General features: G+C 40.1%; 2 non-coding genes across 2 annotated transcripts; both read left to right on the forward strand.

The window, feature by feature from the left end:
• Nucleotides 1–1,257: 1,257 nt before the first annotated feature.
• LOC118152604 (small nucleolar RNA U2-19) lies at nt 1,258–1,337 on the forward strand. Its single transcript, XR_004741347.2, has one exon. It is a non-coding gene; the product is annotated as a small nucleolar RNA U2-19 (small nucleolar RNA).
• A 14,941-nt stretch (nt 1,338–16,278) lies between these two features.
• LOC118152474 (U6 spliceosomal RNA) lies at nt 16,279–16,385 on the forward strand. The gene has a single exon (XR_004741235.1). It is a non-coding gene; the product is annotated as a U6 spliceosomal RNA (small nuclear RNA).
• Nucleotides 16,386–16,643: the final 258 nt, after the last annotated feature.

Consider the following 16,643-nt stretch of genomic DNA (forward strand, 5'->3'; position numbering starts at 1 on the left):
ATCACAGTGAGATATTGTCTCACACCAGTCAGAATGGCTTTTACTAAAAAATCAAACTAACAACTGTTGACAAGGCTATGGAGAGAAGGGAATGCCTATACACTGCTGGTGGGAACGTAAATTGGTTTAGCCACTGTGAAAGGCAGTTTGAAGATTTCTCAAAGAACTAAAAATAGAACTACCCTTCAATCCAGTAATCCCATTATGGTTACATACCCAACAGAATATAAATCATTCTACCAAAAAGACACAGGCACTGTATGTTTATTACAGTACTGTTCACAATAGCAAAGAAAATCAACATAGGTGCCCAACAACAGAGGACTAGATAAAGAAAATGGGGTATTTATACACCATGAAATACTATGCAGCCATTACAAACATGAAATCATGTACTTTGCAGCAACGCAATGCAGCTAGAAGCCATTATCCTAAGTGAATCACTACAGAAATAGAAAATCAAATATTGCACATTCTCACTTATAAGTGATCGCTAATTCTTGGTTATGTACATACATAAAGATGGGAACAATAGATACTGGGGACTCTAAAAGGAGAGAGGAAGGGAGAGGGGCAAGGCTTTAAAAACTTTCTTTTTGGCACATGGTTCACTATCTGGGTGACCAGTTAAGTGGAAGCCCAAACCTCAGCATCACACAATATACCCTTGAAACAAACCTGTGCATATATTCCCCATATATATATATATATATATATATATATATATATATATATATATATATGTATTTTTAAACTTTTTTTTTTTTAAAGATGGGGTTTCACCATGATGGCTGGGCTGGTCTCAAACTCCTGACCTCAGGTGATCCACCCACCTTGGTCTCCCAAAGTGCTAGGATTACAGGCGTGAGCCACCGCACCCAGCCAAACTCTCGTTTTTAAAAACAATATGATCAATTAAAATAAATAACTTAGCAGCAAAACATATAACAATCTAGAATTAAAATACTCAGAAATCAAGCAAGTCATCTTGTACTACCAGATTCTTTTTGAAGAATGACATGGTGAAACCCTGTCCCTACTGAAAATACAAAAAAAATTAGCCAGGTATGGTGCTGTTCACCTGCAATCCCAGCTACTCCGGAGGCTGAAGCAGGAGAATCACTTGAATCTGGGAGGTGGAGGTTGCAGTGAACCAAGATAGCACCACTGCACTCCAGCCTGGGCAACAGATTAAGACTCGATCTCAAAAAAAAAAAGTTTTTTATTTGTTCTCCAAGATCTGCTCTTACTGAAGTAGATCAATGATTAAAGTAACCAAATTTGGGCATCAGAAGACCTTCCAGTCTACTTGTTGCATGAGCTGTACAGTTTTGAGAAGCAAAACTATAAAACAATGTAAAAAGGTACATTTTCCCTCATCTCTATTTGTGATTTCATCTATTTATCCTTAAAAGCTGCTCCTAGAAAAGCATAAACTTTATAGATATTTGCATGGTAGGCACGTTCACAGATTGCTGTTGTGTTTTTCTTTTTACAAGAACAATGTATGTCTATTAGTGGGAAAATGAAAAGAAACCATAGACAAGCAAAAGGCAGAAAATAGAAAATACCCACAATTTCACTCACAGATCATTATCTTCAACTTGGTGTGCCCACTTCTAAGGCCTATTCTTTTCTTAAAAATCATTTTATTTTAAAATGCAGACATAAATATGCATTTCTACACGAATGTGATCATATCAAACGTATTTTTTCAAACATTTATTTCAAAAGAGAAACCTTATTCCTTTGAAGTAGAGTAAAAGAAAAATTGAATAGAAAATAAAATCTCTAATTAATAAAAAAAAAGCCACCTATACTAGCTTGCTCGTGTTTTAAATTTAATTATTGTAAATTAAAAAAATGTATAATGATTATGTGAAGGCAGCAGAATGTTGAGATAGGCAAATCATGCTGGGTTAAGCCCACAGACTCTAGAGGCAGACTACCTGGCTTTGTGTCCTGTGCCACATACCAGCAGTGTGATTTTGGACAAGTGCTTAATAGTTCTGTGCCTCAACTTTGTCATCTGTACCATGGGGGATAATAATATTATTAATATTATATTTTAATATATGTTTTATATTCCATTACTATATAATGTTATGAGGATTAAATGATTTAACTGCTTTTGAAGTGCTTAAGACAGTACCTGATATGTAACATTCCTTGGTAGGTGTTTAAATTTCTCCTACAATAGCAAATTTTCTCCTACACTTTTCTTATACAATAGCCAATTTTGTAATGGATAGGTTTTTTTTTTACATATGTCCTTGCACATTTATTCAATTATTCTGTCAGATAAATTCCTAGAAATGGAATGGCTATGTCAAAGGATGTGTATATTTTAAATTCTGGAAAAGAGATTGCATGAAAAATTGGCACATTATTATTATTTTATATATTTTTTTAATTGCATTTTAGATTCTGGGGTACATGTAAAGATCATGCAGGATTGTTGCATAGCTACATACATGGCAATGTGGTTTGCTGCCTCCATCCCCATCACCTATATCTGGCATTTCTCCCCATGTTATCCCTTCACTACTCCCCACCCCCCACTGTCCCTCTCCTTGTCCCCCCTGCCACAGACCTCAGTGTGTGATGCTCCCCTCCCTGTGTCCATGTGTTCCCATTGTTCAACACCCACCTATGAGTGAGAATATGTGGTGTTTGATTTTCTGTTCTTGAGTCAGCTTGCTGAGAATGATGGTTTCTGGATTCATCCATGTTCCTATAAAGGACACGAACTCATCATTTTTTATGGCTGCATAGTATTCCGTGGTGTGTGTGTGCCACATTTTCCCTGTCCAGTCTATCATCGATGGGCATTTGGGTTGGTTCCAGGTCTTTGATATTGTAAACTGTGCTGCAATGAACATTTGAGTGCATATGTCCTTATAGTAGAACGATTTACAAACCTTAGGATATATACCCAGTAATGGAATTGCTGGGTCAAATGGAATTTCTATGTCTAGGTCCTTGAGGAATCGTCACACTGTCTTCCACAATGGTTGAACTAATTTACACTCCCACCAACAGTGCAAAAGTGTTTCTATTTCTCCACATCCTCTTCAGCATCTGTTGTCTCCAGATTTTTTAATGATCATCATTCTAACTGGCATGAGATGTTATCTCAATGTGGTTTTGATTTGCATTTCTCTAATGACCAGTGATGATAAGCATTTTTTCATGGGTTTGTTGGCCTCATATATGTCCTCTTTTGAAAAGTGTCTTTTCATGTCCTTTGCCCACTTTTGAAAGGGTTTGTTTGTTTGTTTCTTATAAATACGTTTTAGTTCTTTGCAGATTTTGGATATAAGTCCTTTGTCAGATGGATAGATTGGAAAAAATTTTTCCCATTCTGTTGGTTGCAGGATCACTCTAAACATTGTTTCTTTTGCTGTGCAGAGTTCTGGAGTTTAATTAGCTCCCATTTGTCTATTTTGGCTTTTGTTGCCAATGATTTTGGTGTTTCAGTCATGAAGTCCTTGCTTATCATGCCTATGTCCTGAATAGTTTCACCTAGGTTTGCTTCTAAGATTTTTATGATGTTAGGTCTTATGTTTAAGTCTTTAATCCATCTGGAGTTAATTTTAGTGTAAAGTGTCAGGAAGGGGTCCAGTTTCTGCTTTCTGCACATGGCTAGCCAGTTTTCCCAACACCATTTATTAAACAGGGAATCCTTTCCCCATTGCTTGTTTTTGTCTGGTTTGTCAAAGATCAGATAGTTGTAGATATGTGACGTTGCCTCCAGGGCCTCTGTTCTGTTCCATTGGTCTACATCTCTGTTTTGGTACCAGTACCATGCTGTTTTGATTACTGTAGCCTTGTAGTATAGTTTGAAGTCAGGTAGCATGATGCCTCCAGCTTTGTTCTTTTTGCTTAGAATTGACTTGGCTATGCGGGCTCTCTTTTGGTTCCATATGAAGTTTAAGGTGGTTTTTTCCAGTTCTGTGAAGAAGGTCATTGGTAGCTTGATGGGGATAGCATTGAATCTACAAATTACTTTGGCCAGTACGGCCATTTTCATGATGTTGATTCTTCCTAACCATGAGCATGGAATGTTTCTTTATCTGTTTACGTCCTCTCTTATTTTGTTGAGCAGTGGTTTGTAGTTCTCCTTGAAGATATCCTTTACATCCTTTGTTAGTTGTATTCCTAGGTATTTTATTCTCTTTGTAGCAATTGTGAATGACAGTTCCTTCTTGATTTGGTTCTCTTGAAGTCTGTTATTGATGTATAGGAATGCTTGTGATTTTTGCACATTGATTTTGTATCGTTAGACTTTGCTGAAGATGTTTATCAGTGTCAGGAGATTTTGGGCTGAGACGATGGGATCCTCTAGATATACAATCATGTCATCTGCAAATAGAAACAATCTGACTTCCTCCTTTCCTAATTGAATACTCTTTATTTCTTTTTCTTGCCTGATTGCTCTGGCTAGAATTTCCAATACTATATTGAATAGGAGTGGTGATAGAGGACATCCTTGTCTAGTGCCAGATTCCAATGAGAATGCTTCCAGTTTTTGCCCTTTCAGTATGATGTTGGCTATGGGTTTGTCATAAATAGCTTTTATTATTTGGAGATACGTTCTGTCCATACCTAGTTTATTGAGAGTTTTTAGCATAAAGCACTGTTGAATTTTCTCAAAGGCCTTCTCTGCATCTATTGAGATAATCATGTGGTTTTTGTCTTTGATTCTGTTTATGTGGTGAATTACGTTTATAGATGTGCGTATGTTGAACAAGCCTTGCATCCCCAGGATGAAGCCTACTTGATTATGATGGATAATCTTTTTGATGTGCTGTTTTAATCTGTTTGCCAGTATTTTATTGAATATTTTTGCATCTATGTTCATTATGGATATTGGCCTGAAGTTTTCTTTTCTTTCTGAGTCTCTGCTGGATTTTGGTATCAGGATGATGTTGGTCTCATAAAATGAGTTAGGAGGATTCCCTCTTTTGGGATTATTTAGAATAGTTTCAGAAGGAGTGGTACCAGCTCCTGTTTGTATGTCTGGCAGAATTCGGCTGTGAACCCATCTGGACCTGGGCTTTTTTTGGTTGGTAGGCTATTAATTGCTGCCTCAACTTCAGCCCTTGTTATTGGTCTATTCAGGGTTTTGACTTCTTCCTTGTTTAGGCTTGGAAGGGTGTAAGTGTCCAGAATTTATCCATTTCTTCCAGGTTTACTGGTTTATGTGCATAGAGTTGTTTGTAGTAATCTCTGATTGTGGTTTGTATTCTGTGGAATCTGTGGTGATAGCTCTTCATGATTTTTTATTACATCTATTCAATTCTTCTCTCTTTTCTTTTTTATTAGTCTAGCTAGTGGTCTGTCTATTTTGTTGATTTTTTTTTTTTTTTTCAAAAAACCAGCTCCTGGATTTATTAATTTTTTTGAAGGTTTTTTTTGTCTATCTCCTTCAGTTCTGCTCTGATCTTAGTTATTTCTTGTCTTCTGCTAGCTTTTGAGTTTTTTTATCTTGCTTCTCTAACTCTTTTAATTTTGATGATAGGGTGTCAATTTTAGATCTTTCCTTATTTCTCATGTGGGCATTTATTGCCATAAATTTTCCTCTAGACAATGCTTTAAATATGTCCCAGAGATTCTGGTATGTTGTGTCTTCATTCTTGTTGGTTTCTAAGAACATCTTTATTTCTGCCTTCATTTCATTGTTTATCCAGTCAACATCCAAGAGCCAGTTGTTCAATTTCCATGAAGTTGTGCAGTTCTGAGTTAGTTTCTGAATTCTGAGATCTAATTTGATTGCACTGTGGTCTGAGAGACTGTTTGTTGTGATTTTCATTCGTTTGCATTTGCTGAGGAGTAGTTTACTTCCAATCATGTGGTCAGTTTTAGAGTAGGTGTGATGTGGTACTGAGAAGAATGTATATTCTTTGGATTTGAGGTGGAAAGTTCTGTAGATGTCTATTAGGTTTACTTGGTCTGGGTCTGAGTTCAAGTCCTGGTTATCCTGTTAATTTTCTGTCTTGTTGATCTGTCTAATATTGACAGTGGAGTGTTAAAGTCTCCCACTATTATTGTGTGGGAGTCTAAGTCTCTTTGTAGGTCATTAAGAACTTGCTTTATGTATCTGGGTGCTCCTGTACTGGGCGTGTATGTATTTAGGATCATTAGCTCTTCTTGTTGCATTGATCCTTTTACCATTATGTAATGCCCTTCCTTGTTTCTTTTGATCTTTGTTGATTAAAGTCTGTTTTAGCAGAGAGTAGGATAGCAACTCCTGCTTTTTTTCTCTCTCTCTCCATTTGCTTGGTAAATCTTCCTCCATCCCTTTATTTTGAGCCTATACGTATCCTTGCATGTGAGATGGGTTTTCTGGATACAGCACACCAAAGGGTTTTGACTTTTTATCCAATTTTCCAGTCTGTGTCATTTGATTGGGGCATTTAGCCCATTTACATTTAAGGTTAATATTGTTATGTGTGAATTTGATTCTGCCATTTTAATGCTAGCTGGTTGTTTTGCCCATTAGTTGATAGTTTCTTCTTTGTGTTGATGCTCTTTATCATTTGGTACTTTTTTGGAGTGCCTGGTATTGGTTGTTCCTTTCTATGTTTAGCACTTCTTTCAGGAGCTCTTATAAAGCAGGCCTGGTGGTGATGAAATCTCTGAGCAGTTGCTTGTTCATAAAAGATTTTATTTCTCCTTCGCTTATCAAGCTTAGTTTGGCTGGATGTGAAATTCCAGGTTGAAAGTTCTTTTCCTTAAGGATGTTGAATATTGGCCCCCACTCTTTTCTGGTTTGTAGGGTTTCTGCAGACAAATCCACTGTGAATCTGATGGGCTTCCCTTTATGGGTAACTGGACCTTTCTCTCTGGCTGCCCTTAGCATTTTTTCCCTCATTTCAACCCTGGTGAATCTGATGATTATGTGCCTTATGGTTGCTCTTCTTGAGGAATATCTTTGTGGTGTTCTCTGTATTTCCTGGACTTGAATGTCGGCCTGCCTTGCTAGGTTGGGGAAATTTTCCTGGATAATATCCTGAAGAGTGTTTTCCAGCTTGGATTCATTCTCTCCATCACATTCAGGTATACCTATCAAACATAAATTACATCTTCTCACATAATCCCATATTTCTTGGAGGCTTTGTTCATTTCTTTTTACTCTTTTTTTTTCTCTAATCTGGCCTTCTTATTTTATTTCATTGAGTTGATATTCAATCTCTGATATCCTTCCTTCTGCTTGGTCATTTCAGCTATTGAAACTTGTGTATCCTTCATGAAGTTCTCATGTTGTGTTTTTCAGCTCCATCAATTCATTTATATTTCTCTCCAAGCTGTTTATTCTCATTAGCATTTTATCAAACCTTTTTTCAAGGTTCTCAGTTTCATTGCATTGGGTTAGAACATGATATTTTAGCTCAGAGAAGTTTATTACCCACCTTCTGAAGCCTTTTCTGCCAATTCATCAGACTCATCCTTCATCCAGCCTTGCTCCCTTGCTGATGAGGAGTTGTGTTCCCTTGGAGGAGGAGAGGTGTTCTATTTTTGGGTATTTTCATCCTTTCTGCCCTAGTTTTTTCCCATCTTTGTGGATTTATCTACTTGTGGTCTTTGTGGTTGGTAACTTTCAGATGGGGTCTCTGAGTGGACATCCTCTTTGTTGCTTATGAAGTTATTTCTATTTCTTAATTTTCCTTCTAACAGTCAGGCCCCCCAGCTGTAGGACTGCTGGAGGTCCACTCCTGATCCTACTTGTGTGGGGATCACCTGCAGTGGTTGCAGAACAGTAAGGGTTGCTGCCAGTTTCTTCTTCTGTTATCTTTGTTCCAGAAGGATACCTGCCAGATGTCAGCCTAAGCTCTCCTTTATGAGGTGTCTCTTTGGTCATACAGCGGTCAGGGAGCTGCTTGAGGAGACAGTCTGTCCCTTATAGGAGCTCAAGCGCTGAGTTGTGAGCTCCATTGTTCTGTTCAGAGCTGCCGGGCAGGTATGTTTAAGTGTGCTGCAGCGGAACTCATAACCACATTTTTTTCCCAGGTGCTCTGTCCCGGGAAGGTGGGGCTTTATTTATAAGTTCCTGTCATTCTGCTGCCTTTTTTCAAAGATGCCCTGCCCAGTGAGGAGGTAGACTTGTCACAGTCTGCCAGCAGAGGTGTTGCTGAGCTACTGTGGGCTCTGCCCAGTGGCTGTGTGAACTTCCTTGCAGTTTTTTTTTATAGGGGTATAGTTAGAACTGCCTTGGTAATGGTGGTCTGCCTCAGTAATGGCAGACTGTCTCTGTAATGTTGGACTGCCTCAGTAATGGTGGACTGCCTCGGTAGTGGTAGACTGCCTCAGTAACGGCAGATGCCCTTTCCCCCCGCAGAGCTGGACCATACTGGGTTCAGCTGTGCTTGCTGTGCAACCCTCAATCCAGAGCGTTTCAGTTTGCTGGTCTTCGTGGGGATGGGACCAGACAAGCCAGATCACTTGGCTTCCTGTTTCAGCCCCCTTTTTTTCAGTAGAACTCTGTCTCCCAGGCATTCCAGTCACTAGTTGAAACAGCACCTGGATTTGTGTGAGTTTTTGTGCAGAAACCCGCTGTGCCAGCTGAAACAGCCACACCAGAGACTTGTCGCATTTTTCCGCCAGGGAATCTCCTGGTCTGTGAGCAGTAAAAATTCGTTTGGAAATGCGGTGGTCACTCACCCTCTGCATTTTCACTTGGAACTGCACTCTAGAGCTGTTCCTATTTGGCCATCTTGGATCCTACCTCAAAATTGGCACATTATAAAGGATATGCCAAATTTTGCTCCCTGTGAATAGCACTGAATCTAACTGTAAGTTATATGTTTCAAAATCTAGTTCTCAAACTTTGGTTTTCACAAGAATCACCTAACAGCTTATTAAAACAGGAAATTATCAGGACTTTCCTGCAGAGATTCAGTAGATCCCGTATGAAAACTTGAAATCTGCCTTTTATTAAACATCTAAGTAATTCTGATACAGGTGGCCAATGGCTTGAGAAATATTATGTCTTATCTTTGACTTCTCTTCCGGCACTGATAACTACAACCCCACTGACATGATAGTCACGTTCAGAAAAACCAGTTTTACCAGGAGTTGGGCAGAAAATGCCATATTTTACAAGCCAACTATTAATACATGTGTGTTTTTTCTTTATGCAGTACAAGAAATTAACCCCTTTTTGGGTGGGTGCAGTGGCTCATGTCTGTAATCCCAATACTCTGGTAGGCCAAAGCAGGTGGATTGCATTAGGCCAGGAGCTCGAGATCAGCCTGGCCAACATAGTGAAACCCCATCTCTACTAAAAGTACAAAAATTAGCCAGGCATGGTGGTGCATGCCACTAGTCCCAGCTACTTAGGAGGCTAAAGCAAGAGAATCACTTGAACTCAGGAGGCAGAGCTTACATATTTCCATCAGTGACAAATTGTTAAGTTACAGCTCCAAAAAGTTTTCCCAATATAGGTCTCATCATTCCAAATGTAGTTTTTAATCCTACAAATGTGTCATAATTCCATACAGTATGCCAAAGTGCAAATTATACCAATTTGTTGTTGTTGTTTGTTTGTTTGTGTTTGAGACGGAGTTTTGCTCTTCTTGCCCAGGCTGGAATGCAATGTGTAAAGGTCATTGCCAAGTTTAAAATGAGGAAACTGAGGCCAGTATAAGAAAATTAAATGCCAATTTATTCAGCTCCCAGGCAAGGTTCTCTGGTCTGGGGAAAGGGAGCCAGAGAAGTCGTGCTGACTTCCTGGGGTGGGGGGCGGGTGTTTATGGCTGAGGAACGAGCAACAGCTGGGTGCTCTGATTAGCTCCAGGGGAGTGGTATTGGCACAGGGCGGGCCGCCATTGGTTGGCGGGTTGTGCAGGTTTTCCAGTGCGAGAGCTAGCCAGGGTTGCATTAGCTGAAGCCTTCCAGGGGAGCCATGAGGCAGAGCTAGGTGCCGAGTGCAGAGCCTCTTGCCGGGTGTAGAGTCAGGTGCTGAGTGCAGATGTGGGTGTGTCCGGCCTCCCGGCAAGGCAACCAGCCTTACACAATGGGGCGATCTCGGCTTACTGCAACCTCAACCTCCCAGGTTCAAGTGATTCTCCTGCCTCGGCCTCCCAAATAGCTGGGATGATAGGTATGCACCACCACACCCAGATAATTTTGTATTTTTTTAGTAGAGATGCGGTTTCTCCATGTTGGTCAGACTGGTCTCGAACTCCTGACTGCATATGATCCATGGATCTCAGCCTCCCAAAGTGCTGGGATTACAGGAGTGAGCCACCATGCCTGGCTAAAACCCATTTTTTAAGTGTGAGATAAAAGCCTAAGGTTAGCAGTCTTGAACAGTTGGGCAGATGCAAATGTTCTGTTTTTGTACATGTAAGACTTTTTAGCCTGGGTATGTACCAAGATTGATATTTTTTTAAGCTACCAGTCTAATTAGTTTGTTAGCTCCCCTTCTCATAAAGGCTGGATCCAAAAGGTTGGGAAAAGGTCATCATGTGCCAGCATCAGAGGCAGCTGTTCAGCAAAACAAGACTCCCTAGGGATTATTAGAACTAGCTAAATAAAATTTTTAAATTGGAGGAAATAAGGGTCAGTCATTAAAATTAATAAGGTAATATCACATCTTTTAACACCAACACATTTATAACTTACTCTAGTTACAGTATACTTTTATGTAAAATAATAAGGATGAATTTCAGAAACAAAGAAGTTGCCTTTAACAGTTTGCTTCTAAGCTAATTATTCTGCCAAATAAGTAAATATTTGAAGATTATTACTATTTTAGCCTAACATTTGAAAGTTTAACTCCACTTGATTATGTGAGTGCCCCGTGATCTCACCTCAGCTGTGTCCTGATAATCTGCTTCCTTCCCTGTATTCATAGATTGCATATTTCTCTTCCCTTCCCCTCCTCATCCCTTTTGGCTGCCACATGGAGTCTTTCCTTCTTTTCACTGCTACACTCCTAGGATTTCTCTCTATTTTCACATCATTTACTTTCCTATTGATGAACCAGCAGATGGTTTGTAACCCATCTACTCCTCTGATAAACCAGCAGTGCTGAAAGCCTCAAAAAATTTTCTTGAGGGTTAAATTCAATGAACATTGACTCTCCAACCTCATGCCTACTCAGTGCCTAATTAGGCCCCCAAAATTTTTCTCTTGTCTTTCTTTTCTTTCTCTTCTTCTTCTCATTCATTCTTTCATTCATTCATTTATTGAAACAGACTCTGGCTCTGTTGCTTAGGCTGGAGTGCAGTGACATGACCTCGGCTCACTGCACCCTCCACCTCCCAGATTCAAGCGATCCTCCTGCCTCAGCCTCACTAGTAGCTGGAATTACAGGCATGTGCCACCATACCTGGCTAATTTTTGTATTTTTAGTACAGAGAGGGTTTCATCATGTTGGCCTGGCTGGTCTCGAACTCCTGACCTTAGGTGATTCACCAGCCTTGGTCTCCCAAAGTGCTGGGATTACAGGCATGAGCCACAATGCCTGGGCTGCTTCTTTTTTTATATTTGGTCAGCGTGTTCTTTTAGCAAAAGTTACATTTCTTCATTTCACACATTACTGCCTGACCATGAGGATATGTGCACATTTATAATGATGCACACTATTGTGAATCTCCCTTGACCTCTCTTTCTCTAGTTTCCACTCTTCTCCCCAAAGATAATTTACAGCCATCTAGTTCTTTTCATATCTATAAATTCATCATCAAATGTATCGTTCACTCTAATATCAAATATTCTGTCCAAGCAATTATCCTAATTTTGACATTCTCGATCTTCACTGCTGAAATCTAGTTGTAGATCGCCAACCAATTTCTAGAAATTTCTATTCTTAAACTCATTAGTTAACTCAATGTCTAAAAAAAGTTCATTTTCTTTTACATAAGCTGTTCTTTCTTCTAAATTTCATATTTCACTTTAGAAATATTGTCGTTCTTGCAATGGAGACCTTTTCTTTTATGGGTTCTCTATTGCTTACTCAGTTATGCCCCATTAGTTCCTAAATCTGATGAATAAGGAAGTCAAGATTTAAGGCACTGGATGACATCCCACTGCCTAGTGACAAGGTTTTTAAAGAACATCAAGGTTTTTTGAAAAAAAGAAAAACTAGAGACAGGGTCTCACTCTGTTGCCCAAGTTGGAGTGCAGTGGCACGATCTCGGCTCACCATTAACCTCCACCTCCCAGGTTCAAGTGATTCTCCTGCCTCAGCCTCCCGAGTAGCTGGGATTACAGGCAATGTTCCACCATGCCCAGCTGATAACATCAAGGTTCTTGATGTTCACATTTAGTATTCTTTTCCCTGGCTGGCTGTGGTGGCTCACACCTGTAATCCCAACATTTTGGGAGGTGAAGGTGTGGAGATCACTTGAGTCCAGGAGTTTGAGACCAGCCTGGGCAACATAGTGAGACCCCATCTCTACAAAAAATTTAAAATAAGCCAGGCATGGGAGTATACACCTGCAGTTCCAGCTACTTGGGTAGTGAGACAGAAGGATCACTTGAGCCCTGATATTCAGAGCTGCAGTGAGCTATGGTCATACCACTATACTCCAGCCTGGGCTGCAGAGACTCTGTCTAAATAAATAAGTAAGAAAAATAAAACAGTGGTCTTTTCACTGAGTCAGCTTGCAATCCTGGCAAGAGAATTTGCTGCATTCATGCACTATTCTCTAATCCAAAAAATTTAGTAAGCAATATTTACCTGAATATTAACATAATTTTAGGATGCTGAAAGAGTTCATTCAACTGACCAAAATATTAAGCATTAAACTAAAAAGCAAATTTATGAAGAAAAGATAGATTTTATTTTTAAAAATTATTCCTGGGCTGGGTGTGGTGGCTCACGCCTATAATCCCAGCACTTTGGGAGGCCAAGGTGGGTGGATCATGAGGTCAAGAGATCAAGACCATCCTGGTCAACATGGTGAAATCCTGTCTCTACTAAAAATACAAAAATTAGCTGGGCATGGTGGCAAATGCCTGTAGTCCTAGCTACTCAGGAGGCTGAGGCAGGAGAATTGCTTGAACCCAGGAGGCAGAGATTGCGGGGAGCTGAGATCACGCCATTGTACTCCAGCCTGGGTAACAAGAGCGAACCTCTGTCTAAAAAAAAAAAAAATTATTTCTGAAAATATTCAATTTGGATCTAAAGAAACTTTGAGAATGACGTGGTGATAAGGATTTTGATTCTAGCTAACATTCCTTGATGACGGATTTCATCTCATCTTCACAGCATCCCCATGAGGTATGTATGTATTATTAGCCCTGTTTATTGATAGCTAAATGGAGATTTATGAACATTAAGTAACTTGGACAAGGTCATGTAGTTAGAGCCAGAGTTATAACCTTAGGTCACCTGGCCTGATTCCAAATCTTGTGTTCTCAGTTGAGAGGAAATGTGTGGGCCAAATTACTCCAGATAATTCTGACTTTCTCAGAAAATCTGCAGTTCACAGCATTGTTTCTTATTTTTTTTTTTAATGCAGGCACATCTTTTCAACAGACCCTAATCCTAAATTACAGTGCTGATGTTTTCCAGGAATTAGACAAATCATGAACAAAGTAAGGGTTTCTCTGCAGAGCATTCTACAAAACAAGGTAAGAGCAGACCCCTCCGTGGCAAAACTTCTCAGTGCCCAAGTAGTTGTAGAGAATGTCTTGTTTGTTATTCCCAGTAGAGAGGCCACTTTCCTGATGAGAGTGATTAGTTCAGAGAGTATGTTTGGGAAGGGGTCACGCATGTGAGGAGAGCAGCTGTGAACACTCATACAGCATTTTGTTCCCTAATATTTTCTATATTCAGTTCATAATCCACTTGAGCAGTGGTGCCAGCTGGCAGGTTCAGCAGCTCATTTTCTTCTAATTTGCAGCAGGTCATCTAGTTTCTTTCCTATGGGTTCCTACTCCCATGTCATAGCCCCTCACCTAATGATAAAGAGGCTTTGCATAAAGCACGTCTCATCTTCCAGTCCATCAAAGCAGGACATGAATTTTTCCCAAATTCCAAATTACTATTGTAGTCCATTATACAACAATGGAGACTGTGAACACCCACAGAGAATGAAGGGCTGAAGTAACGAGTCCTCGCACCTGGGATCTTGTACATCTGATAGTCATTTACCCTCTTTGGCTTCTCTTCCCTCATTTATTTTGCAGATTCATTCAGGCTACTAATTCTTATGGGTTTTAAAGGATGCTGAATTTCTAACCCCTAGTCCCTGTGAATGTGACCCTATTTAGAAATATGAGCCAGGCATGATGCCTCATGCCTGTAATCCAAGCACTTTCAGAGGCCAAGGCGGGCGGACCACTTGAGGTCAGGAATTTGAGACCAACCTAACTAATGTGGTAAAACCCCATTTCTGCTAAAAATACAAAAATTAGCTGGGTGTGGTGGCAAGCACCTGTAATCCCTGTTACTCAGGAGGCTGAGGCAACAGAATCGTTTGAACCCTGGAGGCAGAGGCTGCAGTGAGCCAAGATGGTACCATTGTTGTGCTCCAGGTTGAGTGACAGAGCAAGACTCCATCTCAAAAAAAGAAAGAAATAGCATCTCTACAGATTTTCAAGTTAAGATGAGGTAGGTAATTAGGGTGGGCCCTAATCCATTATGACTTATGTCCTAATTTTTAAAAGGGGGAGAAATGTGTATACAGACAGATAATAGTAAGGGGAAGACACAGGGAGAAGGCCATCTACAAGCCAAGGAATGCCTAAGACTGGGGGAACTTAGGAGATGGGCATGGAATGGATCCTCCCACACGGTCCTCAGAAGGTTCCTACCTACCAGATGCCTCCATTTCAGACTTTCAGCCTCCAGAATAGTTGAGAAGCACCCATTGTTGGGTTGTTTAAAGCACCCATTTTCTTGTATTTTGTGATGGTGCCCCAGCAAATAATTGCACTAGACAGATGACTTTGAATTCAGCAAAAGGGAGGTTTTCCCACGTAGGCGTAAGCTAATCACATGTGCCATTTAAATGCATTTAAAAGAGTAGCCAAAGAGATAGTCACAGCTATTCCAAGCATGAGAAAGAGTTGATGAGGCAGTAGAGGCTCTGGAATGGAAAGGCCCCATGGCAAGTAACAGAGGGTAGCTTCTAGAAGGTAACAGCAATCCAGCAGAAGATAAGAAAAGACGAAAGTCATCTAACAACTGCAAGAAGCGATTCTGCCAACAACCTGAATGATTCTGGAAGTGGATCCTTTCCCAGACCCTCCAGATGTGGGAGTCCAGCCTGACAAGGATTCCCTGAGCCAGAGATCCCGGAAGAACCCATGCAGAGTTATAAACTATAGAACTATGACATAGTAAATGGGTATAGTTTTAAGCTGCTCTCTGGGGCAATTTGTTATGTAGCCATAGAAAATACATCCTAGCTGGCAAGTATTGAGTGCTTTCTTCATCAGTCACTATTCTAAGTGGTTGTTTTGGTTTGGTTTTGGTTTGTCTTTTTTTGACATGGAGTCTTGCTGTATCGCCATGCTGGAGTGCGGTGGCACAATCTTGGCTCACTGCAACCTCCACCTCCTTGGTTCAAGCAATTCTCCTGCCTCAGCCTCCCAAGTAGCTGGGACTACAGGTGCATGCCACCACACCCAGCTATTTTGTGTGTGTGTGTGTGTGTGTGTGTGTGTGTGTGGTGTGTGTGTATTTTAGTAGAAACAGTTTCCCCATGTTGGCCAGGATGGTCTTGATCTTCTGACCTCGTGATTCACCCACCTCAGCCTCCCAAAGTGCTGGGATTACAAGTGTGAGCCACCTCGCCTGGTCTATACTAAGTGTTTTACATTCAAAGAAAAAACCCCACAACTAAGTATTGCCATAGAACTATTGCTGCCCCAAAGCAATAAAGATAAATTCATAGCAGGGGAAATTATGTGACATCCAAGGAACAACAGACAGATGATAAACAGAACACCCTTCCAAAGAGAAGCAGAACCAGTAGAACAGGCAGAATGGGAATTAAAAATAAACAGAATAAATGTATTTATAAAAATAAGGAAGGATGTGATGCATGAACAAGCAATTATGAAGAACCACTTGAAAATATTTTTTAAATGTAATTGTTGAAATACAAACATAGTAAATGGCAAAACAAATCATGCCTGATGGTCCAGTAAAAGCCTGGGGCACAATTTTGCAACCCTCTATGAGAGATCATCTCCAAGTACGTAGAAATTACTGTCAGAAGTTTTTGAAAGGCCCAAAAGAGACTCAAAAACTATCTTTAGAGGAATATAAACTGAATATTTAAACAAGATAATCTTTTAAGAATAGCGACTCTTGTGCTTGCTTCGGCAGCACATATACTAAAATTGGAACGACACAGAGAAGATTAGCATGGCCCCTGCGCAAGGATGACATGCAAAGTCGTGAAGCATCCCATAATTTTTAAAAATTAAAAAAAGAATAGCAACCCTTAAAATAGGAATTAAGAAGTACTATATCTAATTAATTCTTCATCCCCAAATCCCACTGTATTACTGAGGCTAAATAAGCCTATTAGGTGTGTGAGGAAAACTTCCAGCAAAACTTTTAGCCTGGGCACATACATGGTTCATCTGCACATCGACTTCTGTGTAGACTTACAATTACCTCTCCTTGGGAGCTGTAAACTTACAATTACCTCTCCTCAGGAGCTAGTAAAGTC

Source organism: Callithrix jacchus, chromosome 3, assembly GCF_049354715.1.
Source record: "Callithrix jacchus isolate 240 chromosome 3, calJac240_pri, whole genome shotgun sequence".
In the NCBI taxonomy this organism is placed as follows: domain Eukaryota; kingdom Metazoa; phylum Chordata; class Mammalia; order Primates; family Cebidae; genus Callithrix; species Callithrix jacchus.